Below are 25,152 nucleotides of genomic sequence, written 5' to 3' on the forward strand. Positions count from 1 at the left end.
TTGCGATAGAGTAAGTAGTTTTCAAGTTATTTGCGTTTTTATTGAAATGGATTCAATAAGACTATTAGTCCAGAGAAATATGTAAGGTTTTTGTTGGGACACTTGAGCAGCCAGGTTGCAAATGGGTTTTTTGGGTACTATATACCTAATACATTATAAATACAAAAATGCCCGTCACAGTTCGGACAAGAATTTTAGTTATTAACAAGTAAGTATCAAGAATGGCAGTATTTTTCGTTTAAATCGCTACAGGGAAAAATAGGGTCATTAAATATCTTATTTAGAGCATTCATCTTTTAGTAGATGAGCAAAATTTCAAAATGGCAGTTTTTGAATTTTGGTCCGATCATTTGTTGCTTCGCTAATTGCAAAATAAGACTAAAATTTCGAAAATAAACAACTTGCTATAACTTTTGCGAAAATGAACTTATATATATATATATATATATATATATATATATATATATATATATATATATATATATATATATATATATATATATATATATATATAGACCGGTCACTCTAGTATAGAGTATAGGTCGCTCAGGTTCATGAGCTCTTTTAATCCATTTCATGCGGTGGATTGGTCCGCATAATTCCTCTTCATTATCCTTTATAGATTTTCGTGTTTTTCTGCTTTTTCTATAATCTGTTTCCATTATTTCCTATTCTGTATTTTTTCTCTCCAGCCTGTAATTTCCATATTGGATATATCCTCTTGCAGTTGGTCTTCCCATCTTATTTTCGGTCTTCCTCTAGGTCTGTTTATTACTGGCGTCCAATTTGTTATCTGCCTAATTAGTGCATCTGCTTCTCTTCGTTGGATGTGGCCAAACCATTTTAGCCTTTGTGCTTTAATGAATCTCACTATATCTTCTCCTTCCATTAGATTTCTTATTTCGTGATTCATCAGAATTCGTATTTCTCCTTGATCTGTTTTGATTGGGCCATGTATTCTTCTAATAATTTTTCTTTCTATTATTCTCAGTTTTTCTTCATCTTTTTTTGTAAGGCACATTGCTTCTGCTCCATAAGTGATGACTGGTCTAATTGCCGCTCTATATATCTTTGTCTTTGTTTTCTTGTTTAGGTTTTTATCTTTAAGTAACTTGTGGTATTTCCAGAATGCCCTATTCCTTGCTTTAACTCTTTCATGTATCTCTATGCTTCTTCTGTTTTGACCATCTACTATCACTCCTAAGTATTTAAAGCAGTCAACCCTTTGGAATACATTATCACTTATTCTTATCTCTTTTATTCTATTTACTTGGTCTTGATTTCTCGTACTTATTAAGTATTTTGTTTTTTCCTGATTAATTATTAACCCCCTGATTTTTGCCTCTCTTGTCAATGTTAACAGTGCATCTTCTAGACTTCTCTTGTCACAGGCTATCAACTCTAGGTCGTCTGCATACCCTATTATTTGTGTAGAACTTTGGATTATTGTCTTTTTTGTTAGCCCTGTGTTTCTAATTACTCCCTCCAAGGCTATATTAAAGAGCGTTGTCGATAGGCTGTCACCTTGTCTTACCCCGTGTTCTATGTTGATATTCTTCGTTTCACCATCCACTGTTTTGACCTTTGCTGTTGTGTCCATCATTGTCATTCTGGTCAATCTTATTAATTTTGCAGGTATATTCATATTTTTCATTTCTTTTAATAGCTGTTTTCTGTAGATGCTGTCGAAAGCCTGCTGGAAATCAATAAACAATATGTGCAATTATATGCCATGTTCGTAACTTTTTTCGATTGTTTGCGTTAAAACGTGGATTGCATCAGTTGTTGATCTCCCTTTTCTAAATCCCTGTTGATATGGTCCTAAGTTTTTTTCTGTGTATCTGGTTAGCCGATTTCTTATAATTGTTGTCATGATCTTATATGTTGTATTTAATAGCGTAATTGCTCTATAATTGCTGCAAAGCGTTGGGTCTCCTTTTTTAAAAACTGGTATAATGAGTCCTTTCTTCCAGTCTTCAGGCATGCATTCCTTTTCCCATATACTGAACATTAATTTATATATACGGTTTAGAAGGTCATCTCCTCCATTTGCAATAAGTTCATTGTTAATCTCATCTGGTTCTGGAGTATTGTCAGATTTTAGTTGTTTTACTTCTTCTATAAATTCTTGGTAGGTAGGTGCATCTTCTTCTTCATCTCGGTTATCTGTTATATCTTCTTCTTCTGTGTCAATTGCTTGGTTGCTTGTATTTATATCTTTAAAGTGATTTTCCCAATTTTTTTGCTTATTTTGCTGGTCACTTTGTTACCATTATATTGTTGTTTTATATATTCAAACAATTTTTTGTTGTCTCTATTATTTGTTTCAATCTCTTGCATCTGATCTGAGATCCATGTCTCTTTCTGTCTTTTATAAAGTTTGGCCGCTACTCTCTTTTCTTTCTGGTATTGTTCTCTTTCCTCTTGTCCGCTATTTTCAAACCATTTGTTTCGTGCCAGCGTTTTCAGTTGACTTTGGTATCGACATTCTTCGTCAAACCATTCTTTAGTTTTTTTTTATTTTCTTGAGGTCCTATGGTTTGCTCCGCAGTCTCTATGATGCTCATTTTTATATTTTTCCATTCCTCTTCTACGTTCGTGCCATCGTACCTCTTTAGTTTTTGTACTAATTCCTCTGAATACTCTTGTTTTGTTTGTTGCACTTTTAATTTGGTTAAGTTCCACTTCCTTCTTTTTCCTACTTTGTTATTAGCTTTGATGATTTTCATCTCTCTCTTAAGTTCATTTGAAAATGAACTTAAGACTTTAATATTGCACGAAAAGTTGAGACAACCAGTACATATCATGCACAAAAAATTTAAAGACGATTTGTCAATTAGTTTAAATTTTATTCAATTTGCTTATCCCAAAGAGCTTTTTTTTGCAATGTTATTGTTCATAAAATAATAACGATACAGCAATTCTGTGAAACCTACATGAAAGAAGAATACTTATGTTTTCGAAGAATTTTAAAAAATCAATCTCATTATGTCTATTAGTATATGGTTCATTCTTCTTCTCATTTCTCCGTTGTCCATTCTTATCGGGCCCATAAGCCGTCTGAGGATTTTCCTTTCGAATATTCTCAACTTTTCTTCATATTTTTTTGTGAGGCACATTGTCTCAGCTGCGTACGTAAATATAGGGCTGATTCCAACTCTGTATATTTTCAGTTTTGTATTTCTAGATAAGTTCTTGTCCTTCATTAGCCTATGATATATCCAGTATATTGTATTGCCTGCTAGTATTCGCTCCGTTACTTCATCACTGTCTAAGAAAAAAAAAGATATTCATAACATGTTAAGACCAAGGTACATATACAATCAATGCGGACTCCCTGTTCTCACTTATGTACGGTTCCCAAACGTGGACGTTTACAAAAGCAAACATGGACAAAGGCAAATGTTGCACATAAGACTAATGGATAGAAAGAGAAACGAGTGGATAAGAGAGACAACCAAAGTTAGGGATGTTAGCCAAGAAGTTGCAAAATTGAAATGGAGATTTGCCGGACACATTATAAGACAAAAAGAAGACCGAGGGAACAAAATTCTCATAAATTGGAGACCGTGGGAATATAAACGAAGCAGAGGAAGGCCACAAATGAGATGGGCAGATGATGTCAAGAAGCACGTGGGCTCTAGGTGGATAACTGTAGCGACAGACAGAGAAGAATGGAAAAGGATTGTGGAGGCCTATGTCCAAAGATGGACCGAAGAAGGCTAATTAGATAGATAGCCCTAACACAACTCATATACACTTCAGAACTAATATCTTCATCGTAAATACAGCTTGACCCAAAAGGTTCAAAAATAAACATTTACAAAAACGAGAACCAAATAAAATTGATTTAAATTGTTGTTTTTAGAACAGATGCGTCGATAATACAGTTGTTAGTGCCAGTAATCAACAGTAAGAGAAAACATTTCTTAAAGAGAGAAAACTCAATGTACCAACACAATGATTTTCTAACGAATGGTATATATTACAACGGCTTCAATATAAAATTTAAATTTTCTTAACTGAATAAACGACGCATATGCATAATTTTTTAATTAAATTACCACATAATCACACTGTTCGTAAACGACTCAATTTCGAAACAATTAAAATGTGATCACGCACGTTCTTCTGCAGCAATCGAAGAAAAATGATATAGCAGTGGCAGTGCTATATTTTTAATTATTTCTAACTAATCGCTACCTCGACTAAGGTAGTTATTTGGCACGATTAATATGGAAACCATGCATTAAGGGAAACGATTTAAATAGTTGCGATAACACGAGACCAGAGAAATTACATGGGGAAACATATGCATAGTTTATTCGAATTATAGAAATCGGTTGTGTATGTATATTCCCAGGAAATAGGAATTGTAGACCACAGCCTAAGTCAAATTATAGAGCAGTTGACCTATACTTGGGGAACCGATCTGAAAAAACATTGTCAATCAAAGCGCTTAGTACACTTCGCGTCAAAAAAAACTGGTATTCTCCTTTTCATGAACATTTTTCAGTGCGTCACAAATTATAGAAAAAAAGGTAAGTCCGTGATAATACACATTTATGACATTTATTCTAACGTGACATTTTAGTTAAATCTGACAGTTGTCAAATTTTATTTTCAATTTGGAATAAAACCAAATCAATTGTGTCTATTGCATTTATAAAATGGTATTTTCTTTCATTTGTATAGTCTTATAAATTGTACAGATTATATTGATAATATTATTATTTTATTTAATAAATAATTCTTTTTTGATTATGGCGCCATCTATCGACAACTAGAATAATCACCGAACTAGAATAATTACCGAAGTATTCCCAGACGTGCCTTTTTTTCTGTCACATACAATTTAATGCGTTAGAGAGAAATCGAAAAACTGTGACGCACTGAAAGATGATCATGAGAAAAAGAATACAACTCTTATAACCGAAAATCGTGTTTTTCAAGTTGTGTAAGTTGATCTTGTCACAAGTGTCATTCGAATTTCTAGGGCAACGTTGCCAGTTCAACAAAAATATTATATCAAACTAGGTAAAAACGGGGCTGTGTGACAGACCGCATTTTTAATATACTAAAAACTAAAACAATTGTAATTTTCCGTCATCTCAATTAAGTATCCATACATTGATTCGTGTTTGATAATAAATCTTGACATGACTTTAAATTATTATGTTTAATGTCAAATCGAGAGGTGTGATAGGTTTCTCGTAAATTGTAGGACAAAACTGCATTTAGTTGTGTAGAATAAATAAAACACACTGAAAAAATTAAAAATTTAATTTGAAATTAATACAAAATGAATAACTTTTACAGTGAACAAATGTGTAATTTAAATATATGTATTATAATTCGAAATATGTATACATTTTAAACGTTATTTTTTGTATTTAGATTTAGTGCAATTCCGTTATCTGTGATGGCAACAACGAAGTGATTCACGAACAATAATTGTCAGTCTGAACACAGGTTTACATTGGGAAAAAAAAGTGTACCAGTTTTATATGACGCGAAGTGTACATAGTTGCAAAACTTGCACAAGAAAAAACATAAGAAGCTATGTACTTTAGACCTGTTTCTATATACACACATAGGCTATCATGTCAACAATCCGATCATGTTCCTATTCGCAGCTGCTTGAAATGGATCTTCCACCTGAAGACCTATTTCTAGTTCTCCTACGTTACCTAATCAAGATAGTCCGGGCTGTATCGTTGCCCCCGTTAGGTAAATTATTCCGACTCGGTTTTTTTGAACAAACTTACTCAAAAAGAGGTCCTCATAACAAATCCACAGGGTCCCAGGCGGTACCATACCGTGGTCAAAAAATTGTTTAAATATTTTTTTTTAACAAATTCACACAAACAATTTTTTTAATTCGGACAATTTTTTTTAGATCATCTGGGTCGTTCGGAGCAAAAAAGTTATCTTTTGATTTTTGTCTAAAATTGATTGTTGTCGAGTTATACGCGATATAAAATTTGAAAAATGCGAAAATTACCATTTTCAAGGATTCATAACTCGGTTAAAAATTATTATTATTAAAGTCAGGAAGTCACCAAATCAAAGTTTAAAACCCCCCTACAAAAACCTGAAGAAATTTTTGTCATGATTTTATTACTAAGCTGTTATTTTGAATTATTAACAATGAGCGCTAATAGCGTATTGAGGCGGCCGTCAATGTGAGTGCGAGTGAGATTCCCCATTGGACGACGGCCGGAATGGTTAAGTAAACGAAGACACCAATTTAGGCGATCAATCTTGTGCTGCCTGGATAACTCGGGAAACCATAAGTTTCTCCTGCTGTATACTTCTTGACACGAACTTTTCTTCTTATCGTTTCAACTTAAACAGTTACACCTGTAGCTTCCAAAAGCTGCCTTTGGAGCTACAGGTGAGAAATGATTGGGTGTCTTCAAGCTGATTAAACAATTAAACGATCGTGGCGAGCCGTTACTACTTTTTGGCGACTTTCCCTTGCTTTATTTTTGAGCTTTACTAGTTTCTGTTACCTAGCATAGGTTTTGGACAAAACGCCCTGTGTTACGCATAGCTCTGCAGCTTAGCTCTGCAGCTATGTCCATCTGAGAACACTACTTGGTCCACAAGACCAATAATCTTTCCCCGTGGTAAGTTCTATAACGCCACATGAGGCATATTTTCGTTTTTGGACGCAGAAGTTAGTTTATTTATTTTCGTTCAATTTGCAACTTAAGCATACCGTACTAAAAACCTATACCGTACCGAGCCGTACTATCTGATTGTCTTATCGATTTGTTTATTTTCAATAAAAACCTTTATTCTTCGCAACAATAACAAGTTTTTTCAAAAGAAATAAATATTGGTTAAAGAAATAAATTAAATAAACATATAAGTTTGGTTGTGTGTAAGCACAAGAGAAAAATATTCAAAACCCAGAAGAGAGTTACTACATAGAACTTTAGATCGCTCAACACAAGAGACCAATAAATAACATAAGTGCTTAAAATATTAGAAAAAGATAACATCGTTTTCTCCAAAGAAAGTCCAAAATAACACAATAATGAATGCAGTAATAGCAGCACTTTGAAAGAGGAAAGTAACGAACACTAACATATCACAAAAGAAAACGCCATAGTTTAAAGGGGAAGTGAAGACAAAATATGAAGAAAAGAATAAATCCTGTTTACAATATAGAACACAACAAACACAACAGCTATACAACTACTATAAACGAATCCGAAATGAAACGAATACTAAAGGGAACACTGGAAGAGCTTCTCAAAGAGCTTCTATGAAATACAAAGGTACATAATATGGAGAATGATCAGAGCCAGAGAACAGGAAAAAGAAATGAACGGACTAATAAAAACTAGACACATTCAGAAGGAAACATGGGTAGACTACTTTGGATCCTTATTTGCTAAATGTGGCGATAATGAAATACCAACACCAGAAATGACGACAAACAAAGAAATAAACATTGCGGAGGGAGAGGGAAAGGAAGAATTATGGAAAATAAAAACTAGAAAATCACTAGAAGAGGACAAGATACCGAACGAATTACTAAAACATGGAGCACCAAATCTGACCAAATAATTACTAAAACTAATCCAAAAAATAATAAAACAAAACAACACCACAAGAATGAAGATCAAGCAACCTACTACCTCTCCTTAAAAAGGGACACAAATTTGACCTGAAGAACTACAGAAGAATTAATTTATTAAACAAAAACACTAAAATAAACAACCAAAGTGATAACAAAAAAACGGAATGAAATTATAACACCAGCAAAATAACAGCAAGGTTTTGGGTTGGGGAGATCATGCACCGATCTTATATTTATAATGACATAACTGCAAGAGTTATCATTCGAATAAAACAAACCGGTATATTTATGTTTCGTGGATCTCAAAGGTATTCGACAGGGTCAAGTTAAAGGACGTTTTCCATGTATTGTGCGCAAGAAGGGCACCTCTAATCAAAACGATCACAAATACCTATCTAACAGAACAACACATCAAAAATAAACGTAGAAGAAGAACTTACTGATTTCTGATCCAATTGAAGCTGGCAATGGAATACGACTCTATTATTAAAAAGGATACTAAATGGGAGAAAAACAACTTAAAATAATTTGCTATGCAGACGATGTAATCCTAAATGAAAATGATTTACAACGTATGCTGTACCAATTTGACATAACCATCAGAAAATTTAACATGTATTTCTCAAAAAAAAAAACAAAATGCATGGTTATTGCATTTATGGCATTATGGCTGACTGAATTGAAAATTGGGCCAACTCCTATCTAAAATTCCAGGAAAAGACTCACCCATTCATATATCAACCATCCATTTTGGTCCAAGGGTGTGGATTTTACGGCCCTTCCTATTTAGGATCTGTTTTTCGTTCTCGTCCCCAAAACTCCCAAAGACTTCGAAAATTTAAGTCCGACCTTTACGGCTTCTAATAGTACTGATCATTACCTTTCATACTCATGTCTAATTTTGAAAATCGGTTATACCATGCAAAAGCTACCGAGCTCAGAAATATGACTCAATTTCTATTTAAAAAAGGGAAAATGTTTGTGGATATGTATGTATGTATGTATGCATGTATGTGTGTGGAAAAGTTAAACCGATCTGAATTTTTTTTTTGTGTTTGAAGAGGGGGTCAGGGTCGATTCAGAACCGGTGTAGTTTGTGACTTTTGACCACCCATAAGCCAGCTATAGGACTTGGTAGGTACAAAACGGCATATTTTTTGGGGGTATATATCTTCGGTTCAAAAAGAGACAGGAGAAACGCAGATACACCAAATCATTAGTGCTGAGTTAAGCTTTCAAATGATGTGTAAGCCGCCAGGATGAGACATACACACGGCTCTATAGCCGAAAAACTAAACTTTGAAAATTTTGGTTTTTCGACAATTACTCAAAATTTCAACCTACGAATTACGCCAATAACTGAGCGTTTGTAGGAGGACTCTACACGAATCTAACGGTGTATACCTAATATCCGGGAAAATTCAAATTTTTAAATTATAGGTTTCATAAATATGATCTATTATCTATGGGAAAAACCGTTTTTCAAGCTCAATAATTCCTGTAATAGCTTCAGTTATCATACTTGACCTTAGATACATCAGATACTACTTGTCAATACGTTTCAAACTCATGTTTAGTGATCAAAATCGGTTAAGCCGTTTAGAAGTTATTAAGCTACAAAAGTATAATCCAATTACCGATTATTCCCGACATGGTTTATGTAGTTGTAGTGGTTACGACGCTAAATTTGATCTGGCAACGAGCCATTTAAATTTATTTACCGGCCCTCCCAATATTTTTTTTTCAATCTATTTCGAATAGAAAAAAAATCTAGTGTACATTCGATGGACACTAGATCATTTGGGAGGTAATGCGACAAAGGCGACCATTTATAAAGCTTAACGTGTAATCGAGAAACATTGCATTCAACTTACATTTAATTTATAAATAACTTTGAAAAACTCCTGATAAAAGAATAAAAAAACCGCTAAATGCCGTAAAAATGAGTGGCGCATACAATATTCCAGCTACAAAAGATCTGATATGAATATTACGTGGCGTGAAAATGTATTTTCATTTTGATGCAAAACAAAATACTAGTTTTGTTTTAAAAGATTTTTCCATAATATTTGCTGAATTTGAAGTAAACGCGCCAAAAAAGAGTTTCAAAATTCAAACTGTATCAAAGTTACAAAACGAAAATACATTTTCGAGCCACGTAATATTCATATCAGAACATGAACTTACTGTGCCATATTGTCCTGAACAGAATGGTGTTGCCGAAAGGTTCAACCGCACTATTTTCGAAAAAGTACGTTCGATGCTGTTCGAGGTAAATTCTGAAAAACAAATGTGGGCGGAAGCTGCTAACACAGCAGTATATTTATTAAACAGATCACCAACCAAGAAACTAAAAGGTAAAACTCCAGAAGAAAAATGGTCTGGAAACAAAGTTGACCTTACAATTCTACGTATCTTTGGATGTCATGCATATGTTCATGTTCCAAAAATACAGCGGAAGAAACTCGACCAGAAAAGTAAAGAAAAAAATATTTGTTAGGTATTCAGAAACATCTGCCGGATACAGACTGCTAGATCCTGTTACACACAAAATTGAAATTGCACGAGATGTTGTATTTTTGGAAGAAAAAATGAATGACAAACCGTTTGAAGAAAGAAGCATGTCATTTCCTCTTGAGCAGACTGACATTAAAGTTGAAATGGTTCCAAAATTGTCTGAAGTTGTAACAGATGAACCTGCTGATCCTGAAACTGTTACAGTCCAAGAAAACAATCAAGTTTCAATTCGTCCAAGTACTAGTAAGAGTATGAATGAGAATGATTGTGGCGAAAATGAAGCGAATGATTGTTTGGAAGTAAGTAATGTAGAGAGTTTCAATGATTTTGAGAGAGATATGACTGAGAGTGTGCATGAAAGTGTAAAAGAAAATGATGTAAATACTAGAAAGTACGTTTCAGAGCAAGAGGTAGATGATACATGTAGTTCACGATATCCGAAAAGAGATAGACGAATGCCAAAAATGTATGATGATTTTGTAGTTGATAATGAGAGAGTTAGTTATGCAATGCCTTGCCTTCCTATTGATGATTTATAACCCACAACTGTTTCAGAAGCGTTATCAGGTTCTAGAAGTTTTGAATGGATTAAACATATCGAAAAAGAGATGAATGCATTCAAAATTAACAACACTTGGGAACTAGTAGATAGGCCTTCTAACAAAAACACTGTGAAAAACAAATGGGTTTTTAAAATCAAAAGGGATCAGAATGGTGACATTTTAGCTTATAAAGCTCGTTTAGTAGCCAAAGGCTTTACTCAAAAACATGGCATAGATTATAACGAGATTTTTTCACCAGTTATTCGTTACAGTAATTTAAGGTTTTTACTTGCATTGACTGCTGAACTAAATCTAGAAGCAGATCACATGGATGTAGAAACAGCTTTCTTAAATGGTAACATTGATCAAGAAATTTATATGTCTCAACCTGAAGGTTTTGAAGTGCCCGGTTTTGAAAACAAAGTTTGCAAATTAAATAAAGCAATATATAGGTTAAAACAATCTTCTACGCTTTGGCATGAAAAGGCAACACAAGTTCTTCAAAAATTAGGTTACAAACAATCTAATATTGAACCTTGTATTTTTGTAAAAATTTCTGATAAAATGCTAGTTATCATAGCGTCATATGTTGAAGACTTTTTCATTTTTTACAATGATGTAAGTGAAGTAAAATTTCTAAAATCAGAATTACAAATACATTTTCGTATGAAGGACTTAGGGCCAATTTTATATTGTTTGGGAGTGAAAGTTGAGCGAAATAGAAAGCAAAACGAGTTGAAAATTATTCAAGATCAGTATGTTGTCAAATTGCTTGAAAAATTCCAAGTGACTGATTGTAAGACTGTTAGTACACCCCTTGAACAAAATCAAAAACTTTCGTTTGAGGAAGAATATCATGAAGTACTTTTTCAGCAGTTAATTGGTTCTATGGGACAGAACGAAAGGTACAGATATACAAAGAAGATTAATTATTGTTTATGTTCTTAAATAGATGACATTTAGACGAAGAATATTGCGATATTTAGGGCGTAATATTCACAAGAATGTGCCTATTTAACAGATTCCGTTTGAATATTTCCTTGTGACTCTATTTAACTCAGTTGTTAATATAAGCATATAAATTTTCCACCCTGTTTTCCGATAGTTTCATAGTTAGTGGCTATTTTATGTGACATTATAGTAAATGTGCGTAATCTTTATCAAGCTATCGTTTATGCATATAGAGAGAGGTATACATAGACTGTATCAAACAAATCAGAGTTCTCTGCACACGCATGCACTAACTGTTGAATTAATATCGTAATAATATACAAACTATTTCAGATAAGCATCTATTTCAGGAGTTCTAAAGTCTTCTGGAAAATATATGGTTACGGTTAGTGGGATTCCTTATTCATAAATTATTGTAATAGTTAGTACAGTTGGTATAACTGGAATAAATTGTATTTGTGTAACGGGAATAATTGTAGAAATGTGGTTAGCAAAATAGTTACAAAATATTGGTTAAACTATTTGTTTGATTGTTACAGAAACATTAACATATTTTACGGAGATTTCTATTTAACTGTTCGCATTAGCGATCTTACTTAATTCTTAACGCATAACTTTTTTATTGTCGTTTTTTCGAACATTGAGGTGTCAATTTTTTGATTTCGGGGTTGGCTATTCTGTCATCCCTAAAAACAATCTCATTTGTGCTTCTTTTATTCCTCGTTTAAGCAGCGTACATATTAGAGAATTGTATAGTGTTGTACATGCTGTTAAGGATATTAACCTCCGAAGAAAAATGTTACCAGTTGTACAGACCCTCTAGCTTCCATTTTATGCATTCAGGAATTATGCATTATTTACCAATCAGCCCATTATCCTAACCACCCATCACTCTTACCACCATCTTTCTACATTAAACACTAAGATTACCTTTATTATGAACTCGGTCTCATATTAGTATACCTGCCAATGAACTAGCAGTTCAGCATGCTAAAACGGCTTCAACAGATACCACGTTAATAACTCACATCCAAATTTGCAAAGATTTAAAAACAAAGGCCTGCAGATTCACCCGGAGATTATGATAAACCCACTGGAACTCATTGAATATATTCTTACGTTCAATCCAGACCTCATTGTATAAGCCAATTTACAATGACCTACAAAGGGACTCTCTATATAAGACCATACTCGAGAAATCCGTATAGGACATACCGAACTAACACAGCTTCCTGATGACATCAGGGCCCGGATTACGTACACTCGATACGCATCGTATCCGCCATGTTTTACCGTAGCGCCTTATGGGAAAACATGGCGGATACGATTCGTATCGAGTGTTCGTAATCCGGGCCCTGATGCCCGGCCGATCTGTCAAACACGCCAGTGCCAACTAACAGTGAACACACGTTCTTACCGAATGTATTCGATTCAGTGAAGTAAGACGACAAATAAAGGCCCATTTATACATATCAGGGCCGTGTCCGTTCCGTGTTAAGACAGGGCCCGGTCCAAAAAAAAACAATATGTATTCTTATGAGTATATTTATACATCGGCGTTTCCCGGACGGCGCCCGTCCGGGCCCGGTCTGAAATTAATCCCAGCCGATATTTTTGCTGTCGGCACTGGCGATGCACGAAAATGACACGGATCGCAGGGACTTGTATAAACACGATTTTATTGTTTTCTGAACGCGACTGCTGGAAAACAGACAAGCAATAGATATTGTGAGGTGAGATATTGTATCCAAGCCGAAATATTTTCAACTATCTTTTACACAGAGATATGTAGATAATAACGTTTTCCTCTCTAATTCGGCCCGGTACGCACACTGCCACAACCCGGTTGTATGTAAATATTGCATTAAAAATACCCGGACTCGGCACTTACCCGGAACGGACACGGCCCGGGTATGTATAAATGGGCCTTAAATCTCAAACCGTAGCGTAGCTATGTGACATTCTCAGTGATTCCAACCAGTTAGACAGAGTTCTTCAGGATTTTAGAAAAATATCATTGTATCATAAACTCTACAGTATATTATTCAACGAGCATGTAATGCTGGCTATTACTCACGATGATCGTAACTCATCAGAGTGAGTAATAGCCATTACATGCGAGTAGAATACTATGCTTCTTCTACGACCTTTTTTTTATTTTAATTAGTAAAAAATATAATTATCAACTACTCGAGATTTAAATTATAATAATTTACAAAAATATCTAAGTGCTGTTTACCCCTAGTACGTGGCTGAACAATTGGTTGCCTACTATTAGCAAACTCCTATGTATTGTAAAAATAAAACAATAAATAGTCAATCCAACGTCTATAGGTATTTGTACCTATTGTCAATGAATCTAATAAATAGGAAATGACTATTATCGGTGTTATAATAGGTAGTTATATTATATAATAATATAACTACTTATATTAAGATATGTTATGACATATTTAACACAATTTAACTTAAAAAATAAACACAATATTAGTTATAAATTCCAATTAACACAAACAAAATGCGCTAATGTCACTCTCACTAAAATAAATAATAAACGCCAAAATTTTTAGTCAACAAGATATAAACGTAAAAAACATACTTTCATTGTTACAGTTAAAATTACTTTAAAAATTTTTCGAAGTTAATTATTGATATAAATTACAATAATTATTGTATTAAATAAACAAATTTAAGTCATTTCATTTGTAGTTTATATACCATTAATATTAAAAGTGGCATGATCCACTTGAATCTAACTTCAGGCCGTGAGTAATGACCCGTGAGTAACTTCAGCCTGTGAGTAATGAACTACTCACGGATAAAGTAATGGGTGCTATTATCTATTAAAAAATAGCGAATAATGAGCATGTTATTAAACGGTCGTAGAAAAAAATATTTCTATAATATGACATAACGTATTAAATTAATGCTATTATACCTCTTGTAATGTTGTTTGTAACCGCCCCGTAGGAGCGGCCATAGTTGCCGAGCACGTAAATGTAAATAAAAATAATTTTGAGTTTAGTTATGGTAGGGGAGCAGCGGGGATTTTTGCAGTTACTCGAGCGTGTCAGATTGTCATATGGGGAGAAACCTTCTACCCTATAAATTTACCTCTACCATATTTATATTGGCTCTTATCACAGGGGACTTCGTTTAATGGAGTCCGAAAAAAATCTATATATAGAAAAACTCGAAATCGTCAGATTAAGATAAGGTAACTTAAGTACATACAAAACAGTGCATATTTCAAAAGTCTGACAATTTGAGCGGGGCGCAAGGAAATAGGCGAGTCGCAAAGTTTCACCAAAAAATGCGAATATATCGCGAAATGAACGTCAGATCGAAAAACTAAAAAATACACATACCTATTTAATATTTTAAAAAAATCTATCGAACGGCATCAAACGCGAACCCCCATGGACGTGGGTGGGGGGCTACTTTAAAATCTTAAATAGGATCCCCCATTTTTTAGTGCAGATTTGGATTACTTACGTAAAAATAAGTAACTTTTATTCGAAACATTTTTTCGAATTATGGATAGATGGCGCTATAATTGGAAAAAAAACTCGATTGTTAGAAATGGAAAATTAAATTAAAAAATGGAGGAAAGTTCCCTACTTTATGGAAAACTTAACTTAACTTTTTTTGGTTTTAGGACCTACTCTTTACAACCCAATAGGTCCCCATAACGCTCGAGTAACTGGCAAATTTAGCATACTTTCCTCCCCTCCTATTATGGATGTTCGCTTCATTATTTTTTTCAACTTTGTACTGCCATGGCCATGGCTTACGTTTTCAGTATCCGACGCAATTAAACTGTGTCCAAGATACCATGTTCCTGGTATCCCCATTTTTTCAGGTTACTAGCACAACGTGAAACGCCGGTTCTTAGTCTGTTTAGCGCTTTCCAAGTCGGATACGGTAAATTGTGTCCAGCAGCCATTTCCTCCGAGGGAGGAAAATGTGTCGCGGTAGCTGACGCTTGCCATAGGTGTATTCGGCGCGTCTCTGGCGCTTCGGGGATGGATCTTGATGTTTTCAGGAAGCTTTTCCGAGATCTTAGTCTGCTTGGCTGAGTTTGGTGGTCATATAAGGGGTGTCTTCGGTCCGTCTCCTGCTTTTTCCGTTCTACCTCTGACGTGACCTTCCTCCTGATAGGTGGTGGAGCAATTCCAGCAATGGGGTATACCTCTTCGATAGGTGTCGGTTTCAGGCAACCCGATATTATACGGACCGTTTCATTTAGAGTCACGTCGACGTTCTTTGCGTGAGCAGAGTTTGCCCATACTGGTGCTCCAAACTCCGCGGCCGAAAAACATAATGCCAAGGCAGAAGTGCGGAGAGTGTGTGGTTGTGCTCCCCATTTTGTATTAGTTAGCTTGAGGATGATATTATTTCTGGTACTTACTTTCTTCTTGACATCTTGACAGTGGTATCGGTAAGACAGAGTTCTATCCAGACGGACGCCAAGGTATTTTGGCGTCTTGTTGTGTTCCAGCATCTGACCACGCCATTCCACCTCCAGCGACCTTCGAGCATGCTTGTTTCTCAGGTGGATAGCACATACCTGGGTTTTTGTGGGATTGGGTTTCAGATGGTTTTTATCATAGTATAGAGCTAAGTCTCCCAGGGCATCTGTCAGTTTCACTTCGACTTCATTGAAGGTTCTTCCCTGAGCTGCCACCGCTGTATCATCAGCGTAAATAAATTGCCTTGTTTGTTGGTGTATGGGTTGGTCGTTGGTGTATATGTTATATAGAATCGGCGCGAGGACACTTCCCTGTGGTAGCCCATTTTTTTGGTCCCTCCACCGACTGTTCTTGGACTGGAGCGTTACGTAGAAGCGTCTATTCTGGAGGAGACATTTCACTAACCTTGTTAGTCGGAAATCATTTGTAGTTTCGTAGAGTTTTGCGAGTAGCCGTTGATGGTTAACTGTATCATAGGCGGCAGTTAGGTCTATGAACGCTACTCCTGTTATTTCCTTCCGTTCAAAACCATCTTCAATATGTTGGGTGAGATTAAGAATTTGACTGCAGCAGCACTTTCCGGGCCTGAATCCTGCTTGTTCTGGAATAATTTTAGTCTTCACATATTCTACGATCCGGTTCAGTATCATTCTTTCAAAGGCCTTGAAAAGGTGGCACAAGAGAGATACAGGTCTAAAACACTTTGTATCCGCCGGATCCTTCCCTGGTTTTAAGAGGGCTACCACTCTAGCTTTTCTCCAGATTTTGGGGGTTTGTAATGTACGGATGCAGCAATTCATCATTTTTACGAGCCACTCTACGGTTTTTAGTCCAAAGTTCTTTATTTGCTCTGTTAGTATGTCGTCCAGGCCAGCCGCTTTATTATCTTTCATATGATGGATCGCGCCTCTCATCTCCTCTAGACAAAAAGAGGTACCTAGAACATCTCTTTCTTCGTCGATATTCCGTTGAGCTCTCACCTTGTTCTTTCTTGATGTCGTCTTACCGTTCATTAGAAGATGATGGGCTATTTGATCGGGTGTGACTTCTGTCATGTTGACAGCCGGAGCAGCGGGATCGTTGCCAAGATTCCGAATCAGCTTCCAGGCACGTCTGGTGTTTTGTTTCATGTCCAGACTCGTGACCAGCTTGCACCACCTTTCCGCTCTGTTGGCGGATATCGCATGTAACATTTCCTCCCCAGCCTGTATTGTCGCTTCCGAGAAAGGGTCTTCTTCATATAGCTGTTCGTATCTTTTAAGTAGGGGTTTAGATTCTTCATTGAGCCCCGCTATGTACTCAGTTCGACAACCTCTAGGGATAAATTTCCGTGATACTTGCTTTACGATTTCTACAAATTTATCGTATGAATCAGGGCAAGGTTCTAGCTGGGAAACTTCTTGATCCAATGTTTCAGAGAATTTTTCCCATTTTGCTTTAGTAAAGTTGAACCTTCTCTTGAAAGGAACAATTTCGTATCTGATTGCCGCGTTGGAAAGACAAATTATTGGTCTGTGCTGTGTCTTTGGGAGGGCGCTTCCAACGATTTTTGTCACCTGGTCTCCAATTCTGTCGCTGACAAATATATTGTCTGGGTTGTAACCTCTGCGCCATCTTCCGCTGTTGAACGACGCAGGCTGCTTTGGATCGTGAATAAGTTTTAGGTTCATGCTTTCAGCCCATTTTTCTAGTTCTTCGCCATTGGAATCTGTTTCGTTGTAACCCCACGCGACACTGTGACAGTTGAAGTCACCCAGTACGAATTTGATTTGCTGTGATTGAAAGTTATTCGGTTCCTCAAAAGCAAAGTCAGCGTTTGGTGGTTTGTAGATTGACGTTACTGTACAGGAGTTTATCTCCACTGTGAGGATCTCGATGTCATTTTGATTTGTTAGAGATGTGGATGCTACGTCGATATCTGGTCTCACGAAGACTGCGCTACCATATTGGTCGTGTGGTCTCTCCAGTATGAGCTTCATACCCCGAATCCTTGGTCTGCGGCTTGCAGTACCTCTATGGGTTTCTTGAACCAGTAGAACATCGACACCATGTTCTCTGCACATATTAGACAATAGGTCTTCTTTATCTGCTGATAGTCCTTCAATATTAATTGAGGTCGTCATCAAAAATGGCCTTGATAAAGACCGTTTTGATTTTGATTGCATCTGTGTTATTGGTGCACCGGTGTTGAAAGGATTAGCCGACATTACTCGTTTCCAATTAAACTAGGTGCTATACATATGATATATTATGACTAACTGATATCTTTTCTTTATTTCAGTCCAGTTGCTGATTGCAAAAAAATTATATCAGTTAAACATGCGATATACAATTTTACTTTGAAATGGCCGTGTCGGGTGGATATGTTAGCGTATGAAACTATCGTAATTAATGAAACAATTTGTACATTTCCACTTGACGTGAAAGTAAAAACAAATTCTAAGATGTTTCAAATGTCAAAATAATTCCTTCAAATTTCATCAAATTTTATTAACACCTGACACGTGACGTCCAAGATCGTGTGATTTTAATTAATTAAAGGTAATACTCGTGATTTTACAACCGAACCATGCATCAAGTCGTAGTACATAATTTAAAATGGGATCAGACCGAAAATAACGCCTGAAGTCTATTTGTGTATGGAATTTAGTGCATCTTAGATAATTGTAATAAATGAGGATCGAGTGTTTATTTTAAATTGTTTGGCGTGCTTTATATGTTAAGTAGATGTTTGGTACTATACGGAGGAGTAATAGAATATTTTTTTTTACTCATACACCAGTCAATGAGAGCAAAAACAGGATATTACCTCCGAATTCTACCCTATTGCATGCATTTTAATGACATTTTTGGAATAGCCTCTACTTATCTCCTACCTCAAAGTCTACCCTATACCGATGTGCGCTTTTATATTAGGGTTTTTAAATTTTTTTGTCAAAATAACCACTGAAGTGGCTAGAGAACCTAATTCTATGCAAAAACTGTTTTATATTTTTTTTTAAATCTCAATACTTTTTGAGTTATTCGTGGTTGAAAATTTGCCATTTTCATTGAAAAATGTCACCTTTTCGGACGGTTTTTTGCGACTACCTTAAAAATTATGCATCTAACGAAAAAAATTATATAAAACATTTTAGTAGCTTATGAAAAATCAAAGAGATTCGTTTCTCCATAAATCTTCTAGTTATAATACAAAAAGAGATGTAGGTGAAAACAGATTTTTTTTGGTGCATGCTCAAATCGGTGTGTTCAACTTCAAATAACAGAGAAATGGTCGATTTGAATGATATAATGGTACCAATATCTTTTATAGTGCTTGAAAAGACTTTTAAAATGAGAACTGTTAAATGTTTATTACATTCAAACTAAGCGAGATATGGTGCAAAAAAATTGATGACTAATTTGTTTTAAGATAAAATGCGAAGTATATTTAACCTCTCATCCACCAGATTTATATGCATCGTTTTACTTCTACAATACCTTTTATTGTAGTGTTATTTCTATGTTTAAAAAGTTAGATGAGTTTAAAGTGCATGGTTTTTGAAAAAAAATAGGATCAAATTATAGCGCGCATTTTTAAATTCTCTTAAAAATCTTCCTTTTTCACCATGTAACTCGAAAATGATGAAGAGCTACAGTAATGAAATACAAAATAAAATTGTTATCTGAAAAAACTCTACATTTTTGTACTGTATCTTTTTTCGCATCTATTATCATTTTCCAGTTACATGGAGAAAGAGGACGATTTTTAAGAAAATTTAAAAATGCACACTATAATTTGATCTTATTTTTTTCAAAATCCATTCATTTTGAACCCACCCAACTTTTTGAACATAGTAATAACACTATAATCAAATGTATTTTAGAAGGAAAACGATGCATTTTAATTCTGGTGGATGAGGGGTTAAATATACTTCTCATTTTTTCTTAAAATACATTAGTCATCAATTTTTTTGCACCTTATCTCGTTTAGTTTAAACGTAATCGACATTTAACAGTACTCATTTTAAAGAATTTTTCAAGCACTACAAAAAGTATTCGTAGAATTATACCCCTAAAATCGATCAGTTCTCTGTTATTTTAAGTTGAACAAACTGTTTTGAGCATGCACCAAAAAAAATCTCCTTTCGCCTACTATATCTATTTTTGTATTATAGCTAAAAGATTTATGAAGAAACGAGTCTCTTAAATTTTTATAAGCTACAAAAATGTTTTATATAGTTTTTTTCGTTAGATGCATAATTTTAAAGATATTTTCAAAAAACCGCCCGGAAAGGTGAAATTTGTCAATGAAAATGGCAAATTTTCAACCACGAATAACTCAAAAAGTATTGAGTTGTCAAAAAAAATTATACAACAGTTTTTGCTTATACTTAGGTTTTCTAGTCACTTCAGTGGTTATTTTGACCAAAAAATTCTCCACCCCCGAGAAGGGGTAAAGAAAACCACCCCCAATATAAAAACGCACATCGGTATAGGGTAGGCTTTGTTTTTTGAGCTATTTTCTACTTACAGTGAAAAAATCAAGTAAATTGATGCAATATGATGGAATTCGGAGCCAAATACCCTCACTGACTGCACTTCTGCATCATATATTAGTCAAAAATTCATAGATCGAACCCATATTTTAGTTCATGTCTTACATGTTAATTTTCCTGTTTATCAAGTCTTATTCACATTTCTGAGTAATTTCGTGATGCTACCTTGGATTCCAGAGTTATCTGATGTTTATTTTATTTTTAATTTCCTACTAGTTCTCACTCTCTCTCCTAATTTACATTCTCTCCTTCTTGTTCATCTTGGGATCCATTCTACAACCTTGTTTTGTTTATCCATGTATCTGCTCTAGGTACGTGTACGTGGCCGTACTAGTTTATAGTCTTCTTCCATCTACATGTATATACTGCAGGGCATCTTTATCCACTTTCATTCTTCTCCTTATCTCTTCATTTCTGATATTCTGTCTCTTCTGGTCAGGCCACGGCATCTTCTCCAGTATTCCACTTAGGTGACCAGAATGCTCGTTTTGTTTATGATTCAAATTTCTGCTGCATATAAGATACTTCATATTATTGTTTGGTATAATAAATATGCGGCAAAATAAACAGCACTGAAATGAATATTGAAATGTTTATGATTATTTGTATATCTTGTATACATGATATAGCCTTGCAAACATTATTCGCGACGAGGCACGTTCCCGATAAAACAGATGTTAAAGATGTCCTCTGGCTAGTGGCGGATCTACGGGGAGGGAAAATGAGAAAATTTCCCCCCTAACAAGGTTCCAAATTAAAGAAAAAACAATTGTTCAAACACAGAAATATATTAGCTGACATAAAATCGAAACGACAGAAAGACAAATTCAACCCAATAAACACGCTAGTTAGGAAAATTAAGGAAACTTAACGCCTATAAGTTATTATTTATGTCTTTTATGTAATCTGAGTTTATCTTTTTTATATCTTTTGGTTGGTTTTTCATTGGACGTTCTTCCCTAAGGCAAATTTGCCCTCCCAAGGCAAATTTCTAGATCCGTCACTGCCTTTGGCACAAAAAATTCTTTTATTCTAGTCCGCAATTCCGAAATGGCAGACGGTAGATCTGTATGACTCCTTCAGCATCCCCCATATTATGTACGCCTTTGGTGGCGTTAGTTCTGTGGCAACTCCCAAAATGATCGCGCATTATTTCAAGAGACTCCCTGGCAGTGTGACAGGTTGTCCCGTCCTGCTGAAACCATTGTTGATTTTAAGCTTGGACTGTTTTCGTGACCTTTTCCGTATGACCGAAAATAATACTCCAACATAAAAATTTTGTCTGCAAAACTTAGAACCATTCTGAAGCACCTAACATTATCACGACATTCACATGTTATAACGACGTTCGCAAACCACTCAGTACGTTTCGGCGCCTGACAAATATAGTGCGGCAGATTTGTGCAAATATTGATAAGAATCAAGTATATTCAAATGGGAAATAAGCCACAATTTTACCTAAAAATGATTTTATTAACGATTCGACGTTATCAATACCATATGTAAAAGGACTATCCGAGAAACTTAAAACAATAGGAAATAAATTCAACATACCAACAACATTCAAAACAACAAACACTTTGAGATCTATTCTATCTAAAACTAAACCTAACAGTGAACAAGAAAGAACAAAGAATTGTATTTATAAAATACCTTGTGAATGCGAACAATTTTATATAGGTGAAACGTCAAGACCAATAGACGTTAGAGTAAATGAACATCAGTCTTATATAAAAAATAGAGAATTTGATAGATCTCAAATATGTCAACACGCATGGGATAATGAACATAGAGTTCAGTGGAGAGATTCAAGTATAGTCCTAAAAGAAGCAGATAGTAAAAAGAGAAAAATCAAAGAAGCGGCTCTAATTATGCTAAATGAAACCAATTGTGTCGCAAATTCCTCGGTAGAATGCAGTAGGATGTGGTTACCCATATTAAAGGAGGAAGTCAATAGAAAGAAAATACCACAATTAGTAAATCAGTAACATATCGAGTTAGTACATATTTAGTATTTTAGTATTATTTAAAATTTAAAATATCAAGTCAGAATTTGGTATTAGTTTTGAGAGTAAACTAAATGTAAACCCAAATACTTACGATGTCGGGATAGTATCACGAGGTTTTTCCTGGTTTTCCCTCGTGATTTACTATGGAATCTCTAACGCGAGAATTTCAGTGCCACCGTTGCATTTGTTTGTCTTTTTAAAGACAGATCACATGCTATGATTTTTTGTGACGGATATTCTTGAGTTGGGATTGATTTCATGTAATCGAATGAACTATCTTTTAGTAAAGTCGTCCCAGGAACGCAACTCATCAATATTGGCAATATCATTTTAAAGTCGTCTACTTTAAAATGTATAATACGTGTCTGAATTGCCGATATAAATGAGTCAGATTAAATAAATTATTAGAAGAATTTTTTACTAAGCAACAACATTTTTATTTATTTAGTATTGCTTTGTATTTTGACAACGACACCCGACTTGGGCGTCGAAACGTTAATAAAATCATTTTTAGGTAAAACTGTGGCTTATTTCCCATTTGAATATACTTGATTATAAAAATGCCACAAGAAAATAGCTTCAGAACAACATTGATAAGAATTGCACATTTAATGATACAAGCATATAATTTGGTCCACATATACTGCACATATAAAGGTTCAAATTTAGATATGAGGCCATCTCAGATTTTGCCTTTTACAAAAATGGCGGGCATTCAAAATGGGCGACTATACATATGTGACTAATAGCACAATATCTTTTGAATGAAAAGTCCGATTTGAACAAAATTTGGTACATAGGTTCTTTTTGTGATTTACAAGATAGATGTCGTAAACTGGAAGAATCGGTTTACCAGAAGTTGTATTTTTTCTGGTTTTTTATGTAAAAGTATTTTATATTATGTAAATAATTTATTTTCAATTTTTTCACCCTGTGTATATTAGTTTTTCAAAATGGTAATACCACCATTGAAAAGAGCGTAAGAATATGTTTTAGGAAATATTTTGAACTTTTTAGTTATGTTAATTACCATTTAATAAATGCATAACGTATCTTCAGATGTACCTATTTGTGGCAGATTCGTGCAAATATTATAAGTTGTACATTTAATGGTAGAAGCATATAATTTGGACCACATATACTACACATACAAAAGTTTAAATTTAGATATGAGGCCATCTCAGATTTTGCCTTTTACAAAAATGGCGAGCATTCAAAATGGCGGCTACACTTATGTGAATAATAGCACGATAACTTTTGAACGAAAAGTCCGATTTGAGCCAAAATTGGCATCAAGGTTTTTTTTGATGAATAAGATCGAGGTCTTGAACCGGAAGAATCGGTTTACCAGAAGCTGTGTTTTTACTGTTTTTTTATGGAAAAATATGTTGGTTTTTTCAATTTTTTCACCATGTATATATTAAGTTTTCAAAAAGGTAATACCGCCATTGAAGAGGGTGTAAAAATATTTTTTAGGAAAGGTTCTGAAATTTTTAGTTATGTTAGTTACCATTTAATAAATGCATATCGTATCTTCACATGTACCTATGTGCGCAAATTCATTTTGAAAGCCCGTCATTTTTGTAAAAGACAAAATCTGAGATGGCCTCATCTCTAAATTTGAATCTTTGTATGTCTAGTATGTGTCGGCCATATTATATGCTTTTACCATTAAATGTACAATAATTCTTATATTATTTGCACGAATCTGCCGCACATGGGTTCATAGGTACATATGAAGATACGTTATGCATTTATTAATTGGTAATTAACATAACTAAAGAGTTCAAAATATTTCCTAAAAAATACTTTTATACTCTTTTCAATGCCGATATTAACTTTTTGAAAAATTAATACATACAGGGTGAAAGAATTAATAAAAAAACAACATGTTTTTACATAAAAATCAGGAAAAACACAACTTCTTGTAAATCCATTCTTCTGGTTCAGGACCTTGGTCTTACACATCAAAAAAAGAACCAACATACCAAATTTGGTTGACGTCGGACTTTTCGTTCAAGAGTTATCGTGCAATTAGTCACATATGTACAGTCGCCATTTTGAATGCCCGCCATTTTTTTGTAAAAGGTAAAATTTGAGATGGAATTATATCTAAATTTGAACCTTGATGGGTGTAGTATCCGTGGTCCAAATTATGTGCTTCTACCGTTAAATGCACAATAATTCTTATAATATTTGCACGAATCTGCCACACACAGGTACATGTGAAGATACGTTATGCATTTATTAAATGGCAATTAACATAACTAAAAAGTTCAAAATATTTTTTACAAAATATTTTTACGCTCTTTTCAATTGCGGTATTACTATTTTGAAAAATTAATATATACAGAGGGAAAAATTGAAAAAAAAAAACATATTTTTACATAAACAACCAGTAAAAACACAACTTCTGGTAAACTGATTCTTTTGTTTCACCATATCCACCTTTTAAATCAAAAAGAGAACCTATATACCAAATTTGGTTGAAATCGGACTTTTCGTTCAAAAGTTATGGTACTATTAAAC

The sequence above is a fragment of the Diabrotica virgifera genome, chromosome 4, assembly GCF_917563875.1.
Source record: "Diabrotica virgifera virgifera chromosome 4, PGI_DIABVI_V3a".
NCBI lineage: Eukaryota > Metazoa > Arthropoda > Insecta > Coleoptera > Chrysomelidae > Diabrotica > Diabrotica virgifera.